Source organism: Cnephaeus nilssonii, assembly GCF_951640355.1.
Source record: "Cnephaeus nilssonii genome assembly, chromosome: 16".
In the NCBI taxonomy this organism is placed as follows: domain Eukaryota; kingdom Metazoa; phylum Chordata; class Mammalia; order Chiroptera; family Vespertilionidae; genus Cnephaeus; species Cnephaeus nilssonii.
The window spans coordinates 7,295,468-7,311,712 of record NC_137087.1 but is presented as its reverse complement, the minus strand read 5'-3'; the positions used below and the strand labels follow the sequence as shown (position 1 = coordinate 7,311,712).

The 16,245-nt window shown below is 46.1% G+C and overlaps 1 protein-coding gene and 1 pseudogene across 5 annotated transcripts in view; one reads left to right on the top strand and one right to left on the bottom strand.

Annotated features, from left to right (window-relative positions):
* The first annotated feature begins 1,295 nt into the window (after nucleotides 1–1,295).
* Nucleotides 1,296–16,245, top strand: part of NCOA4 (nuclear receptor coactivator 4) — a 28,212-nt gene continuing 13,262 nt past the window's right edge. For 2 of the 4 annotated variants that reach the window (XM_079793368.1, XM_079793366.1), the window contains exon 1: nucleotides 1,296–1,428. The gene's annotated coding sequence lies outside the window, so the exon portion shown is untranslated. Of the gene's footprint in view, nucleotides 1,429–11,019; nucleotides 11,133–16,245 lie in introns of those variants that run through there. The other 2 variants (XM_079793369.1, XM_079793367.1) reach the window with 2 other exon arrangements.
* LOC307112512 (ADP-ribosylation factor 1-like) lies at nucleotides 5,609–9,290 on the bottom strand (annotated as a pseudogene). The gene is made up of 3 exons: nucleotides 9,277–9,290; nucleotides 7,832–7,912; nucleotides 5,609–7,621 (listed from the first exon to the last, which is right to left on the bottom strand). The product of its transcript is annotated as an ADP-ribosylation factor 1-like (transcript).

The window sequence follows — 16,245 nt, the reverse complement described above, 5'->3', positions numbered from 1 at the left end:
TCCGTGGACAATTGGTAAAGAACTTTATTTCTCCTCTGAACCCTAATCCTAGCTCTTCAAACATGTTATTGGACTATTGAGCAAACCTGGGCTGACCCCTTAGTTTTTTGGGGACTTCCATAAGATAGTAATTTTAAAAAAGTGCTTTGGTTACTTTTAGTTAATCTGCATCTGAATTGAAAAGGAACTGGGGGAGGGGTGAGTTAAGGGTGTGGTGCAGTCTTGATTCCCTGGGCTTGTGGCAGTGCTTAGGGTGAGTACTTCCTTGAGGGGCTCTCTGACATTCTCTCCTGCTCCTTCTCCTCCACAGCCCCCCTTCCACTGAAAGACGGTGACGATGCCTTCTGAGCTTCTGCATATGAATCTGTTTCCTGTTGCTTTTGGCTGAAATTGCCTTGCTCCTTGTAGGACGCACTCTTGGGTGGGATCCATAAAATCCTATCATGGTCATCTCCTTTGTAAATTCTACTTAGATAGCCCTTCCTCTTTCTGGGAAAGGTGGGGCACAGTTAGCAACTAGAATTGGGGTCATCTGTCAAAACAGAGACAGAAGGATTCCTGTTTTAACATCTGGTCATAAATACGTAAACAAACAAAAATTCCAATGTGGGTAATGCCACACTGGGCAGATTGTGAGGGGATGTACAGAGTGGTGGGCTGTGGAGGGTAGAAAACTGGTGAGACATGGTGCAAACAAATATATGCTTTGTCGACAGATGATGTGGCTTGGAATGTGGCTCTAACATTTATTTACTGAATTAAAAAATTGTGGCACAATATGCATAACATAAAACTTACCATTTTAACCATTGTTAAGTGCACAGGTGAGTGGTGTTAAGTACATTCACATTGCTGTGCAATCACTGCTATCCCAAACTGCAGAGCTTCCCGTCATCCCAAATGAAACTTTGTACCCATTAAACAATAATTCACCTTTCCCAAGCCTGTGGCAGGCTATTTTCTGTCTCTATAAATTTGGCTACTCTAGATACCTCATATAAGTGGAATCATACAGTGTTTGGCCTTTTATGTCTTCTGACATTTATAGTATCTGTACGCTAAGGCTAACTAATATTCACCTTTGAGGACATTTGATGTGACAAGATCACTCAGGATATTACTCGGTACAACGTGTGCCTTCAACAGATGTTTGTTTCATTTGATCTGATTTATTCAGGGAGGGCCAAAGGACTGTGACCTAGAGAACAGGCAAGATTGTGCGCCTGCGCTCTGCGCCCTCTGGAGGGCAGACGAGGGCTTGGGACTGACCCGAGTAGAGCTCTCGCGAGACTGTCAGATGTGCGGCGAGAGACGTGAAAGGAAGGTTGTGATATCGCGAGAACTCTGCCTTTCGGCCCTCAGCTTGTGTCAGGTGGTGTCTCAGCACCGAAGGTCCCCTCGGATCGTCCGGAGTTACGTTTGTAGTCGGTAAGAACCCGGGTGTCGGGAAGGGCGGGTGCGCCTTCTCCTGAGGGGCCGGCCTCTTCCTCGACACGCTGGCCCGGGCCTGCCTGCTTCTCCCCGGCCTGCGACACGCCGGCCCGACGCCTTCTCCCTTGCCCTCCCGGCCCCCTCCCCGCTGCCCTCGCTGCCCGCCAGGCCCTCCCCCGCCCCTGCCCGATAGGCCCCTTAACCCCTGCCCTCTATGCCCGCCAGGCCCCCTCCCCGCTGCCCTCTCTGCCCGCCAGGCCTCCTACCCCCTGCCCTTCCTGCCCGCTAGGCCCCTTCCCCCTAGGCCCCTTCCCCCCTGCCCTCTATGCCCGCCAGGCCCCCTCCTCCCTGCCCTCCCGGCCCCCTCCTCCCTGCCCTCCCGGCCCCCTCCCCCCTGCTCTCCCTGCCCTCCCTGCCCGCCAGGCCCCCTCCTCCCAGCCCTCCCTGCCCTCCCGGCTCTCTCCTCCCTGCCCTCCCTAACCGCCAGGCCCCCTCCTCGTTGCCGGCCTGGCTCCCGCCCCCGCCCCCGCGTTGACTACGGGGTGTATTTTGCTCGCTCTCGCCGTCGTCTCTTGGGGGAGGAGAGGCCCATTTTCCAGAGAGTGCCCAGGATACACGAATTCCTAGCCTGTTGGGTGGAAACGTGAAGAAGACTATATTTTTCGGCCCTTTGTGTGGCAGCACAGCATTACTTACGGCCTCGTGTAATTCTCCCCACAGTCCCGAGGGGTTATCTCGATTATCTCCTTACAGATGAGTAGAGCGAGGCGTGCTCATTCATTGATTTCATTCCACAGTAGTCATTTATTCAGTGCCCATATGTTCAAGGTGTTGAGAATATAGCAGTGAAAAAACAGACACAGCCCTAATTTTCATGGAACTACATTCTTGTGACAGGGACAACAATAGTAGCCCCCTTGCCGTGTGACGTAACGGGTGGTGCGGTCTAGACGGGCAGAAGTCAGTGCGAGGCTGTGTCTGACGGCAGAGCTTTTTCCGCCTCCGTCTCAGGCCCTGTCCTCGTCCCATCCCGGTGAGGCTCACCGCTGCGTGGCTGCACCGCCCACTTGTAATTAGGAAATACTGTTAGGTGAGGATGGGCAGGTAATCATAGTTGGCTCATTTCAGCACTGCGACCCTAGTGTGACATTTCTGAATTTTAAAGAACATCGACCCTTTGAGGAAGACTTGACCAGATGCTTCCATGGAGGTGGGGGCGGGGTGCATGTACCTTGTGGCTTAGGCAAGTAACTTGGTTTGCACTTCCCAAGGTTTGCTAGCTTGCAAATTTGTTAAGATAATTAAGTGAGATGATGTTTGTAAAGTCTAGCACGGAAACATTTCTTATATTTTCTTTCTCCTTCCCCCTCTTCTGTGGAACTTTTGTTCTTTGGGTCCCTATGGAAAAATCCCAGCAGTCTAAAGTTTTATTATATTTTGTGTCTAAATAAACCTTTCCAATTACATTGTTAATTTTGGACAAACAGATATTTCAAAAGTGGAGACGCATGGGGAGCGGTGTAAGGAAAGGAAGATGTGGTTTTCAGGCTGGGAGGAGATGCCACAATCTCAGGAACCTGTGTCAAGGCTTCATAAAATGGCACAGGATATTTTGACGCATATCCTTCCCACCATCTGAGAGCCTATTGACTAGTGTTTTATAATAATTTTCCTCAGAGAGTAAGTGTAAGGAAGATGTTCAGAGCCACTTATTGCTGCTGATGGACTTTTAAATCTGCCTCTTGTTTCATAGAATTAGTATTTTCTGCTTAGTTTTACACAAATTCTCCTTTAGATGGCAAGTTCACCTTTATGTCCTCACGGTCTATCACTGTATATGTCAGCTTAGGCCACTCAGTAAATATTTGTTGAATGAATACATAAAATCTTAACTAAATTTAACAATTTGGTTCAGTGAAGGAGTGAATAACTGACAAAATAGGTTAAAACTTTTTGCTTCTTTGTTTGGTCATAGATAAGAAGTTGAGTCTTTTAATACTTGAATAATTACAGATTTCATGAGAACATAATCTTGGGTATATACAGTTTTGAGTTTTATTTTGGCATAGGGAGGAAGGAAAATATTTTATCACTTGTTTACTTATGTGGGGAAAACCACAAGATGTTTACCATATAAAATCAGGAATAAAATAGTATTATTACTATGATGATAGATAAATAACATGTTTTCTTATCCTTGACTGTATTATGGTAAGAAGTTTCAAGTTGAAGTTAGGGCACAGCCCCAGTTCTGATACCAAAACTTCTGTGATGTCAGCTGGCATGTTTGGCACTGCAAAATCTGAGAGAAAGCTCTGGAGTTGGCTGTAAATACAGTAATGTTTCCCCTTTAACTGACAAACCTGCTGGTGCTTGTGGATCTGTTTAGCTGAGCTTTGACGGGTCTGGCTTCGGAAAAGACACTTTATCTCAGTGTTTGTCCTAGAATCCTGGTTTCAGTGGCAATATCCTTGTCTGTTTTCTCTTGTTTGAAAGCAAACTAAAAGTAATAGAAACATTTCCACTTCTGAAAAACCTTTCTGAACTAATAAAAGTTTTAGAGGACGACCAAGTTGATTATCTTAAAGCAGAACTATACCATATTTATTGTAGCTGGTCTGAATTTAAGCATTTGTTTATCATTTATTCATCCATCCACTTGGCAAACATGTATTAAGCCTCTGTTGAGTTTAGGGCCACAGCATTTCACAACTCCAGGGACACTATTCTCTTTCTGTCAAATCAATAGTGCACATCGAATGTGAGGGAGTTGGTAATGCCAAGGTACTGATACCAGGCTGTCTGTTCAGCATTAGGGTATACAAAGCCAAGTAAGACATCGTCCCTTCTCTTGGAGAGCTCTTAGGCTAAGGAGGCAGACATTATCCAATGTAACAGTAAAGGTAACGTGTTATAGGTATCATGCTGTAAATCTGTACAGAGGAAGCATCAGCTAACTATTGGCCAAAGCAATTGAGGAATTGGAGTGCTTGGTCAGGAAAGGTTTAGTAGTGGCTATGACTTGAGCTTAGTCAGGAAAATGGACAGGAAGCAACTGACATTGCTGGCAGAGAGAATAGGAGAGCCAAGCTGGAAAGGTTAACTAGCCTGGACTGTGTATGGAACAAGCTGTCTGCCAGATCATGGTGTGGGGGCTGCTCTGGGGAGACTGCAGGAGAGTCAGGCTGAAGCCAGAAAATAGAGAATTATATTGCCTTTATAAGAAATTTGTACTTTATCCCGTAGGCAAGTGTGAAGCCATTGGAAATTCGTGTACAGATGGGGTCCCTAGGCCTGGCCAGCGATCAGGGCCGATCAGGTTCCTCTCCTCCCTGCCTCCTCCTTCCCTTGCCGCCAGTGTCCGCCACCACCCCCCAGTTCCCCATCCCAGCCCGGGGCCTGGCCCCGATTGGGTGATTGGGACCTGCTGGCTGGGAGGAGAGACCAGGAGGTTGGCTGGCAGGCCCCATCAGCGATCCGGGCCTACAGGCTGGAGGCAGCTCCTGCATTGAATGTCTGCCCCCTGGTGGTCAGTGCGCGTCATAGCGACTGGTCGTTCCGGTTGTTCCAGTCGTTCTGTCTTAAGGGTCGCTTAGGCTTTTATATATATAGATGCTCTCTTTAGATGAGCTGATCTGCTAGGAAATGAGACAGCATAAAAATCTTGAAGCAGAAGAGAACTAAACTGCTTTATGAATTTTTCCTTTATAGAATCCAAAAATTTTATAATAGATTTTTGTAGTAACAGTAAAGCTGGCATAAGCTGACAGAATAGACACTGACTCAGTAATTGTTAACTCTGTGGGATTTCAAATAAGGGAGAGCTGGATCATTTAGTGAAGCTTTGGTCAGGATCTTTTAGAAAGGGCATAGAGACCACTGGTTATGTAGGTGATGGTCAACATTGGGACCATTTTATAGGGCACATAAAAGAGAGATGAATGTTCTTGGCATCAGTGTTTTATATATATATATATATATATATATATATATATATATATACACACACACACACACACACATACATGTATATGTATGTGTATATATATATATACACACACACATATGTGTATATATATATATATATATATATATATAAAATATATATTTTTTAGTTAAGATATTTTATTCTAATAACTATAATTACAGGGCTTGTTTGTCAAAATGAAAACTGAAAACAAGTATACAAAACAGTTGATTACTAATTGTGTATTGAAAGCAGAGGTTCCACGACACCAGATAAACCAGTCCTGAGGTTTTCCCCAGGATAAATTTTAACAGCTCTAGTTCCTTCAGTGTTTTATCAAAATACAAAAGAAAAAAGTAGAGGTTGTTGTTTTGATGTCAATCTGACGCTTGCAGGCTGAGGGAGTGAAAGCACATGTGGACGGGGCCCCTCAGGAGCTAGGCTCTAAGATGACCGGTCACCTGTCTGCGTTCCTACTGGTGAGACCCAGACAACCTGGAGCAAGTGAGTGTGTGTAGGGACCATGGGGGGGTCTCCTGTTCCGGCCAGAGTGGTCCCACCAAAGCACCTACGCTGACCCACACTGACCGAAGGGATGGCTGGGTCCCTCCAAGAGGTCTGAGTGGTGGCCGCAGCCCCCAACCCACCCCCATAGGCAGTGGTGTAAGCACAGGTACAAGCACAAACGCTATGGGATGCAGATGACCCAGCAAGACAAAGCCAATCAGGGACCGTAAGTGACCATGCAGAATGTATTGTGGCTGGTTCTGCCCACTGCACGCTGCAGATGGGAGACAGACTACAGGCAGACGGACTCAAGCTGTTACTGCAGAACCTACCCTAGGCACATTTCTCCCTTCTCTGTGTTAAGATGTCTCCTTACCTTGTATTTATATTATAAAAAATGCACCGAGTTTGGGTTAAAAACCAACCACCAAAATAGATCTCAACACAGATTTAAAGCCCAGAGGAGGAGCGTTGAGGTGATCTCACAGAAACTCCTAGAGGCCCTGCCCCGGGTGCCTAAAATCCCTTCTCAGTACTAAACAGTGGGTTGATTATTATTTTTTTTTAACAATAACAAAAGCTGAGTAATATTGCATAGGAGTACCAGAAACTGCCTCATTGGAAACAAGAACTATTTACATTAAATAAAAATCCGGTTGCAGGCAGTGTCTGCACATGTACTGTAGTGTACTCCCCCCACGTCCCGCGTGGTTCAGGGTTCAGGTTCAGGGTTCGGGTTCTGGAGGAGGCCGCACGCAAATGAAAGAGACTAGAAAGTATTAATTTGGAAATATTGGGGGCCAGGCGGGAGCCCAGCTCAAGAGGAAGGACTCCGCTCTGCTCTGGCCTTGCGATCCCTTTTATTTAGGTTCGGGATCCACCCACAGCTCTTAGGCAGGCAATTCCAGTAATAGCTCCCTGATAGCCCATCAGCAAGGATTTACATCAGACTAAAAGGTAGAAGTTGCTTCAGCTACCATTGTATCCACTAAACAGTGGGTGCCATAGCTCTGACCTTTCAGAGCTCAAGGTCTCCAGCCTTCCGGGTTCCTTGTCCACACCTCTCTGCTAGTGAAGACAATGGGCGGCTTCCAACAATGTACAGCATGATGAAGCATACTGGGACCGACCATGGAGACAGCTTCTGGCACTCACACCACAGGGGCACATCTGCCACATGAGAGGAAAGCAAGGATGAAGGAGGGAGTGAGGGGGAAGAGAGGAGTTCGGCTCACTTCTGGTTCCGGAGCTGATTGGACAGCCAGTCCAGTCCCTCATAGAGCCTGTCCCCACTGGTGGCACAGGTAGCCTGAGTGTACCAGTTCCTGTGGCACAGAGTGGAGGCCCAGCTTGTCCGTGATCTCAGCTGCGTTCATGGCATTGGGGAGGTCCTGCTTGTTTGCGAACACAAGCAGGACAGCATCCCTGAGCTCATCCTCTGCCAGCGTCATCATAAGTTCCTCTCGAGCCTTGTTCACACGCTCGGTCGTTGCTGTCAACCACAAAGATGAGACCTTGTGTGTTTTGGAAGTAGTGGCACCACAGAGGCCGATCTTGTCCTGGCCACCCACGTCCCACACAGTGAAGCTGATGTTCTTATACTCCATATTCTCCATGTTGAAACCTATGGTGCGGATGGTGGTCACGATCTCACCCAGCTTCAGTTTGTACAGGATGGTGGTCTTTCCCACAGCATCGAGGCCAGTGATGGCGAACCTATGACACGCGTGTCAGCACTGACACGCGTAGCCATTTCTGATGACACACGGCCGCATGCCGAGGATGAAACATTTGCTGCTCTTGAGGATGAAACATTTGCGACTAGAGTCTTGGAGTTAGTTTTTTCCTCAAAGTGACACACTACCTGAGTTATGCTCAGTTTTTTGGCGAAGTTTGACACACCAAGCTCAAAAGGTTGCCCATCACTGGTCTAGGCCCACCATGTGAATGTGCATTTCTTTTTTGCCAAAAAGACCCTTGAAAAGTTTCACAAAGATACTCCCTGTGCTGTAGACCGGAGGGAGAGAGACCTGCCAGAGAAGCCCTCAGCAGCTGTGATGCTGCTGCTACTCTGAGCCAGGTGTTGGTTTCACTCCCACCGGCATCAGTTATATTTTAACTAGAGGCCCATGCACCAGTCAGGTCCCTCGGCTTGGCCTGCGGGATCTGCTGAAACCGGCTCTCTGACACCCCCTGCAGGGTCCCGGATTGCGAGAAGGTGCAGGCCAGGCCAACCCCACTGGTGCACAATTGGGGCCAGGGAGGGACGTGGGAAGTTGGCCAGCTGGGGAGGGACTGTAGGAGGGCTCCAGGGCGTGTCCGGCCCATGTTGCTCAGTCCTGATCAGCCAGATCCCAGCAGCAAGCTAACCTACCCGTCCTAGCTTCTGTCCCCTGGTGGTCAGTGCACGTCATAGCGAGCGGTTAAGCGGACTTAGCATATTATTAGCATATTATGCTTTGATTGGTTGAACAATCAACTGGGCACTTAGCATATTAGGCTTTTATTATATAGGACTAGAGGCCCAGTGCACGAAATTCATGCACGGGGGTGGGGGGGAACACCCTCAGCCTGGCTTGCACCCTCTCCATTCCAGGACCCCTCAGGGGATGTCCAAAGGCTGGTTTAGGCCCAAACCGGCCTTTGGACATCTCTCTCACAATCTGGGACCACTGGCTCCTAACCACTAACCTGCCTGCCTGATCGCCCCTAACCACTCTGCCTGCCTGCCTAGTCGCCCCTAACTGCCCTCCCCTGCTGGTCTGGTTGCCCCTAACTGCCCTCCCCAGCTGACCTGGTCCCCCCTAACTGCCTCTGCCTTGGCCCCCTGCCACCATGGCTTTGTCCTGAAGGATGTCCAGTCTAATTAGCATATAACTCTTTTATTAGTATAGAAAGACTGAAAAATTACTCCTTTCTAGCCAGTGACTGAAAGTACAAAGGGCCATAAAATTTTAACTTTTCATCATTCAGTGGTATGTCTAGGTTTTTTTTTTCTTGTATCTTAACAAAATGTTATCCAGTGAAAGTACTTTGAATTAAAGAATTGTTTTCTCATTATTTTTGGTACTGAATGCCTGAAATGGGATCCAAGAAACTGTGTGCATCTCATCCCTCAGATGAACGGAATCACAAATTCCGTTCATCTGAGGGATGCTTAATTGAGGATGATGGCCTTTAGTGTACCCCTTCCTTTTTTTAAAAATCTTCACTGGAGGATGTTTTTATTGACTTTTAGAAAGAGAGGAAGTGGGGGAGGTAGGAAGGGAGGAAAAGAGAAAGAGAGAGACACGCCTGATGGGGGATCTGTGGGATATTGGTTGTGACTTGCCTAAGGTTATACAGCATCTAAGTGGAGCCAGGTTTTGTACCAAAACAGGTCCATTTTTGTACCGACTGTGTATTGTATAGTACTCTCAATTTCACTTCTGTAGTCACAGCACCTAGAATAGTGCTTGGCATCTGGAAGGTGCTCAGTCAACTTTTGTTCAGTGAAAAGCATCCATGAGTGTTAGAGCAGCACTGGACTGAGGCCTGTGGGAGTGTGTGTGTATAGTGGTGGGGAGGGAGGAATTACAGGTACAAGTGTGTCAGAGATGTGAGGAGGTGTCTGAGAGCCTGAAACAAACTGGGGGCTGAACCCCCAGCTGGGCTTCTAACCGGACAATTAGTGGGTCCGCAGTGCCTGTCACTACTTGAGCCAATTAAGCAGAGACAGGGTTGAATCACATATGAGTGTTTATTCCAATACTGCCGCCAGTATGAGAGCAGCAGGTCATCCACAAAAATCTGTTGTGTCCCCCTGTAAGCCGCTGCTTCTACAGGAAGGACAGAGATTGCATGGAGAAGTAGGCAGTGTGGGCTGGGGTGGGACTCCATTGTTTGTGCTACAAGGTTGTTAATCTTTCTATGATAATAGTCAGTTCTTGAATAAGACTGGACCACATTCCAAGGTTGACTCCCAGGTCCCAGAGACATACAACTCCTAGCCAGGTTAGAATGTCCTTTCTTTAACCAACACAAGGCAATCGTGGTTAACAGAGCATTATTAATATTTCCCATAACCATAGCTAGTCCCCAAATATTCTATTTTTGACCCTAACTGACTCAGAGAGGATCTTAAGCTATTGACCAGGAGCATTCTAATAATAACTCGGCAAGCCTCTGACTTACCCCAAAGTTTGTTATTTCTCTGTAGTGATTAGCAGCAAAATCCTTAAATCATAGATGTCTTGACAATTTGGCGAATGGAGGGTTGGGTGGATAAGTTGTGGGCGGTGGAACGGCACCAGGTGTTGGACCTGGCTAGGCAAGAATTCAGAGCCATGACTCAAACTATAAGAGAACATTTATTTGGAAAAGAGGTAGAAGAAGTAATTTGTAGAAGAAATGGGTTTAGGAAACAAGTTATGGAGGTGAGGAAGGGCCTTTGGAGCTTGGGAGTGAGGAAGGTAATGGCCAGGGGCCTGGGGGAGGAGTGAGGGGGGAGGGAAAGGGGCCAGCTGCTCCTGGGAGGGAGAGGCACTGGGTCTTCCTTTCTAAGGGTTTTAAGGGTTGAGATTTTAGGGGAGGTCCCATCTCAGGGTGAGGTCTCCACTGATTGGTGGGTGCCAGGGCTGGGGGTCATTATCTCATGCAGCTGGTCATGAGCTCAGCCTTGGTGTCATTGTCTGGTTTTGGTGCTTCTCTGGGCCTGGAGTTAACTGAGGCCTAGAAGTTATCTCTAGGGAGGAAAGGCCAGGGGTCCAACTGCATGACCAGTGATATGCTAGGGGAGGAAAGGTCACCCTGGGGGCAAGGTCCCACCCTACCATTGTCCTTTGCTAGGCACCCAGGGCTTTCTACCTAGCCTGCCCTCCTTGTTCTGCTGACCTGTTAACTCACTGCCACAGCCACAGACACGCAGGAGAGGCTGGAGGGGAGCCCCAGGCGCCGGGGCTCTTGGAACTGGCTTTGCCCCAGGAGTGGCCAGGGATGGAGATGCCTAGCCCAGGTGTTGCTGCAGCCACACCATAACCTCGCTGGAGGCTGGGGGGAGGGGGAGGCCCTTCGGAGTGTGCGGCCTGTGTGGGCGGAGCTTCCGCCCCCACACTGTTTTGCACCTCCCATCAGTCAGCGGGACATGGTGTAATCCATGGGCGGGGACTTTCCTTACCCAGGTCCTGGATAAAGCAGCCTCAGGCTCTCCTGGCAGCTCCTGGCAGCTCCTGGGGCCCCTGGTCTTCAGGTATGTTTGGCGGCTCAGGATCGCCGCAGGACCCCTGTGGCCGTGGCCTCCGGCCTGGTTGCGGGGGGAGAGAGACGGGGGAGGGGGGAAGGGGGACTTGCGCCCGGGCTGCGCTGCGTGCTGAGCGGTGACCGAGTCTGCTTGGAACCGAGGGCTTCGTAGGGAGACTGGCTCTTAGAAAGTATTGGGGAACCTGGCAAGTCGCTTGAGTAACTGTTGCTTTTGAACTAGATAAGCCTTGGCATTGGATGGTAAAAACCAATTTTGTGGTCAGTTTTCAGTTACTGTTCCCGAAAGTTGATTAGCTGGGGTTGATTGCTCATAATTGTATAAAGGTAGACAAATCTAGTTCAGTAACCTCGGAAGTGTTAACCTTAAAATATGCTCTTGTGAATTTATTTTTGTTTAAGGCATTAACTTTCATTTGCGTGGTTTTAAGAAGTTACTGGGAATCAGATCCTGAATTTCAGGAACAACTTGTCTTAATAAAGTGGACTGGGGCCGCCAGCCTGGCTCAGTGCTTGGAGGTCATGGTTGGATTCCTGGTCAGGGCACATGCTGAGGTTGTGGGCTCAGTCCCCAGTAGGGGCCATGCAGGAGGCAGCCAATCATTGATTCTCTCTCATCGTTGATGTTTCTATCTCTCTTTCCCTCTCCCTTCCTCTCTGAAATCAGTAAAAAATTAAAAAAAAATTATATATATTTTTAAAAATGGGTTGGGACTAAAAAAACACAGAATCAATCTCCAAAAAAATAAAAAAATAAATATTAAAAAGAAAACTGGGTTGGGGCTAAAATAAGATACATATAACTCTTGAATTAATGAATGTGATATAAAACACAACCTTTAACTTTATTTTTTTCACTGAAGGAACGTGTGAAATAAAGAAATGTCTCAAGGTAAAAATTGTATATGGATTATTACTGTTTTATATTTTTTTTCCTGAAAATTTGTATCTACGGTCAAATACATGATGGGCAAAAGTAGATTTACAGTTGTAATACAAATAAGTAATACAATAATTAATAGATAATAGTACAAGAATAAACTTTTGGGTACTCACAACTGAAAAACCTACTTTTGCCCACCCTTTTTTATATATAGCTTCATCAAAGGTAATCAAATTGGCAGTTAGTTTTTTGAATTTAGTAATCCATAGAACAATAGGTATCTTGTGGATTATGTTTTAAGGGGTAGGGCTTCTAGCAATGATTCAGATGCCAGGGAAATAAAAAGTGGACATCTTTTTCATTTTTTTGAGAAGAGGAATAGGTGGGAAACAAACAGCTGGAAGCTGCAGTTGGAGATGACCTTTCCACGCCTTCATTCAGACAGACAAAGGGAACTCTGCCTGGTGGTGGCACAGATGTGGGATCAGACCCAGGGCTCTTGTCCTTCACACTGGGCTCTGGTGTTTGGCAGTGTTTTGATTATTCTGACATGCAAAGGCACTGTTTATTCTGTTAGCATTATTTAAGGAAGAAGGCTCTGAAAATTGTCATAATTTATTGAGGGCTATGAAAATGGACTGAGAATCTTAATGGAAGTATTGCAATAGTAATCCAGATGTTGTTATTTGAATGGTAATTGGAATGTGTTTTTGGAATGTTAATTTTAAATTCTAGTGTTGGTAAATAAAAATAACTTTTGGGTGATGATACACTACAGAAAGAACAAGCTGGTCAGAGAGAGAATCTAGGACTAGACCTTAAGAAACCTATTTCCCCTTCATGGCTGTGGCCCTTCCAATAGCTCATTTAGACTCCCTGGGCCTTTGTGGCTTCATCTATAAAATGACAGTCGTGTACTAAAGAGATGGCACTGTTTTTTCCAACTTCAAATTGTGGTTTGTGTCAGTTACACGTGGGTCATAACTGGAAATTTTATGGTTAAACCATAAGATAATGACTCGGCTTCATTTGTGGTTAGTTGCTCAATTTTGGTTCCCTGATCTTCGGACTGGATAAGTAGATTTGTGCAAAGCATTGTGCAAATAGGGCCTATATAGTTCGTGGAAATCCTCTCTTGTTTGTAGGGTGTGTGTGCTTCTCCCTCTTTTCCCTCCCCCAAAACTTAGGACAAGATCCTAGAGGCAGGGATGTTTTAGAAAGCACTTAAACTTTTAACTCTGTCTCGAAAAAATATCTGTTTAAGGCAATCCTCTTTGGAAGGTGGTGGTCGGGCTGTAGTTTGGATTATAAAGGTGAATATGAAAAGACTTTTTTAGTAGTCTTTCATTGATTTGAATTTTAGAATTAGAGCTGATTTGGTCCAGTCTTTTTATAGGTTAGAAAACAGGCAAAAGTGTGCATACTTAGTTTAGACTAAATAAGTTTACCAACTTATTTAGTTAATAAATGGCTAAATGATTATAAGTCAGGGCCTCCTCACTTCAAAGCCTGTTCTATCGTCGGTGCTGCTTTCTATAGTCCAAAGGTGGAGGTTCCTAAGGTTTCCACAGATCAGGTAAACATAATAGCAATAAATGCAGTATTAAAAAGTACAGTATGCAGGGGCTGGGTTAAGTGTTTATAGGCAGGTAATGTCTCACTTTAACTTTACCACACCCCTTTGTAGCCTGTTATTTTCAACATTTTTTTCCCCAGGGGATATTGACGCCAGAGAAATTAAGTAGCTTCATGGGTTTCAAGCTTGCAAATGAAGCTGGAAGTCTGGTTTGTCCGACCCCAGAGTAATCTATTAACTTTTACCCTTGCTTCATTGGCACTACAAATGGTGAATTGTTGAAAACGGTTATATGAACTAGTTACCTCGAACAAGTCTCTTTGGATGTGGCATTTCACAAAACTAAATGAGGCATCTGTGTAGAGGGCTTCTTCCTCCCTGCAGTGCAAGAGGGCAAGCATTACACAGCTCCCATCTTGTGATCTGGGCTGTGGAAGCTACTGCCTATAGGGAGGAGTGGCAGGGCCAAGGGCAGCGAAGGGACAGCACCCTGAGACTGGCCATAAAGAAATGAAACAGGTGCCCTGGCCAGTGTGGCTCAGTAGGATGAGCATCGTCCCATGCACCAAGAAGTTGGTTTGATTCCCTGTCAGAGCACATGCCTGGGTTGTAGGCTCATCCTCAGTGTGTATGTGTGTGTAGGGGAGGAGGGAGTGCAGGAGGCAGACGATTGATGTTTCTCTCCCTTTTCTAAAATCAATAAAAGCATATTAAAAAAAAGGAGCAGGTTTTCTTAGTAGCTGACAAATGGGCTCTAACGACCTTGTTCTAACAAGATGACTGTTTTTAAAAAAATATTTTTCTTGATTTCAGAGAGGAAGGGAGAGGGAGAGAGAGAGAGAGAGAGAAACATCAATGATGATAGAGAATCGTTGATCGTCCCCTCCCCCCAAGCCCCGCAAGCCCCTCACGGGGATCAAGCCTGAAATCCCGGCATGTGGCCCAACCAGGATCTGAACCATGACCTCCTCGCTCATGGGTCGACCCTCAACCACTGAGCCACCCGGCCAGGCCTAAGAAAATGACTGTTTTAAAGAACAGCACTCATTTTAATTTGAAAACTTGTTAACTATGTGGGGAAAAATCAGTTTTATAACTTTTAAATCTCATCCTACCTTCTGTTCATAAGTGATAAAAAGGAAAATCCAACTTGTGTACTTCTGCCATAGTCTACTCTTATTAGGCAGTTGTATAGTGTTTGTGATTCAATGAGAAGACTTTAGGGATCTAGTAATACATACAGTCAGCACTCTATGCATTTGAATTGGTCTCCCATATGATCTAGAACTTCGGGGTTTTTGACATGAAACAACATTTTAATTTAATTTTATTGATTAAATTTTACACTGTGCCAGGCATTGTGGCATTTCACATAAATGTTGAGGACCTAAGAGTGGGAAATTTGGTTAATCCATTTGAAAGATGGCTAAACATGCCTTGCATATAACCTAAGTGCAAAGTGAAGCAACTTGTGGTGATGCAGATTTGAGGCAACATTTCACTTGTGTTATGCAGGCTTTTTCTTTTTTTTTGTTTTAAATTTACCTTTATTGTTGAAAGTAATATAGTTGTACCCTTTCCCCCCCCCACTCCCCCCTTTTAGCCTGCCCCCACTCCAGGCCTTCACCACCCTATTGTCTGTGTCATGGGTTGGTTAATTGCTTCCCACCCACCCACCCACCCACACCCACCTTCCCTCTGATAGTCATCAGTCTGTTCCATATTTCTATATTTCTGGATCTGTTTTGTTTATCAGTTTATTTTCTTTAGATTGCACATATGAGTGAGATCATGTGATACATTCTCTCACTGGGCTTATGGCAGGCTTTTCAAAGTCCCTACAATATGTGCCAAGTGTCCACTAACGTCTACACTTAAAACAGGGCAACTTATAGTATGAAAAAAGAAGGGGTGGCAAAGTAGGTACAGCTTGGTGTTTCAAGGGTTGGAAAAAATTTCAAGAATTCCTGTCAAATCTGGGGAAACAGATTGAGGCAACAAAATAACAAGGGGACATTGGAAAGTTTCCTGTACCTTTCAGTTTCTTATAGGAAGTCTGTAGTTCCTGAATGTGAATCTTTTGCTGAACGGTCAAAAGGAAGCCTGTTGGGCTTCTTCCTCTCACTGTTTTATTTCAGAGGGTGGGGATCACACTACTTTTGTCCCTTTCCTCCAGCCCAGTGGTCGGCAAACTGCGGCTCGCGAGCCACATGCGGCTCTTTGGCCCCTTGAGTGTGGCTCTTCCACAAAATACTACGGCCTGGGCGAGTCTATTTTGAAGAAGTGGCGTCAGGAGAAGTTTCAGTTTAAAAAATTTGGCTCTCAAAAGAAATTTCAATGTTGTACTGTTGATATTTGGCTCTGTTGACTAATGAGTTTGCTGACCACTGGCCTAGCCACTTGGCCCTAAAGCTAGGCCTGAAGACGCAGTTTAAGCCCGAGTTCCTTTGTTTCAGGGGAGCAGTCAGCCATGCCATGGACTGCATTGAGTAGGCTGCTGTTCTGTTGGAAGCTGGCTTCTCAAAGCTCATTGCCTTCAGGACTGTTGGGAAGTTCTTTAGTGTATTGCCTCCAATGTCTCCTATTAATACTCCGCCCCCCACTTTGGGTTATTTTGAGTAAGTGTAATTCTTCCCTTTGACATGT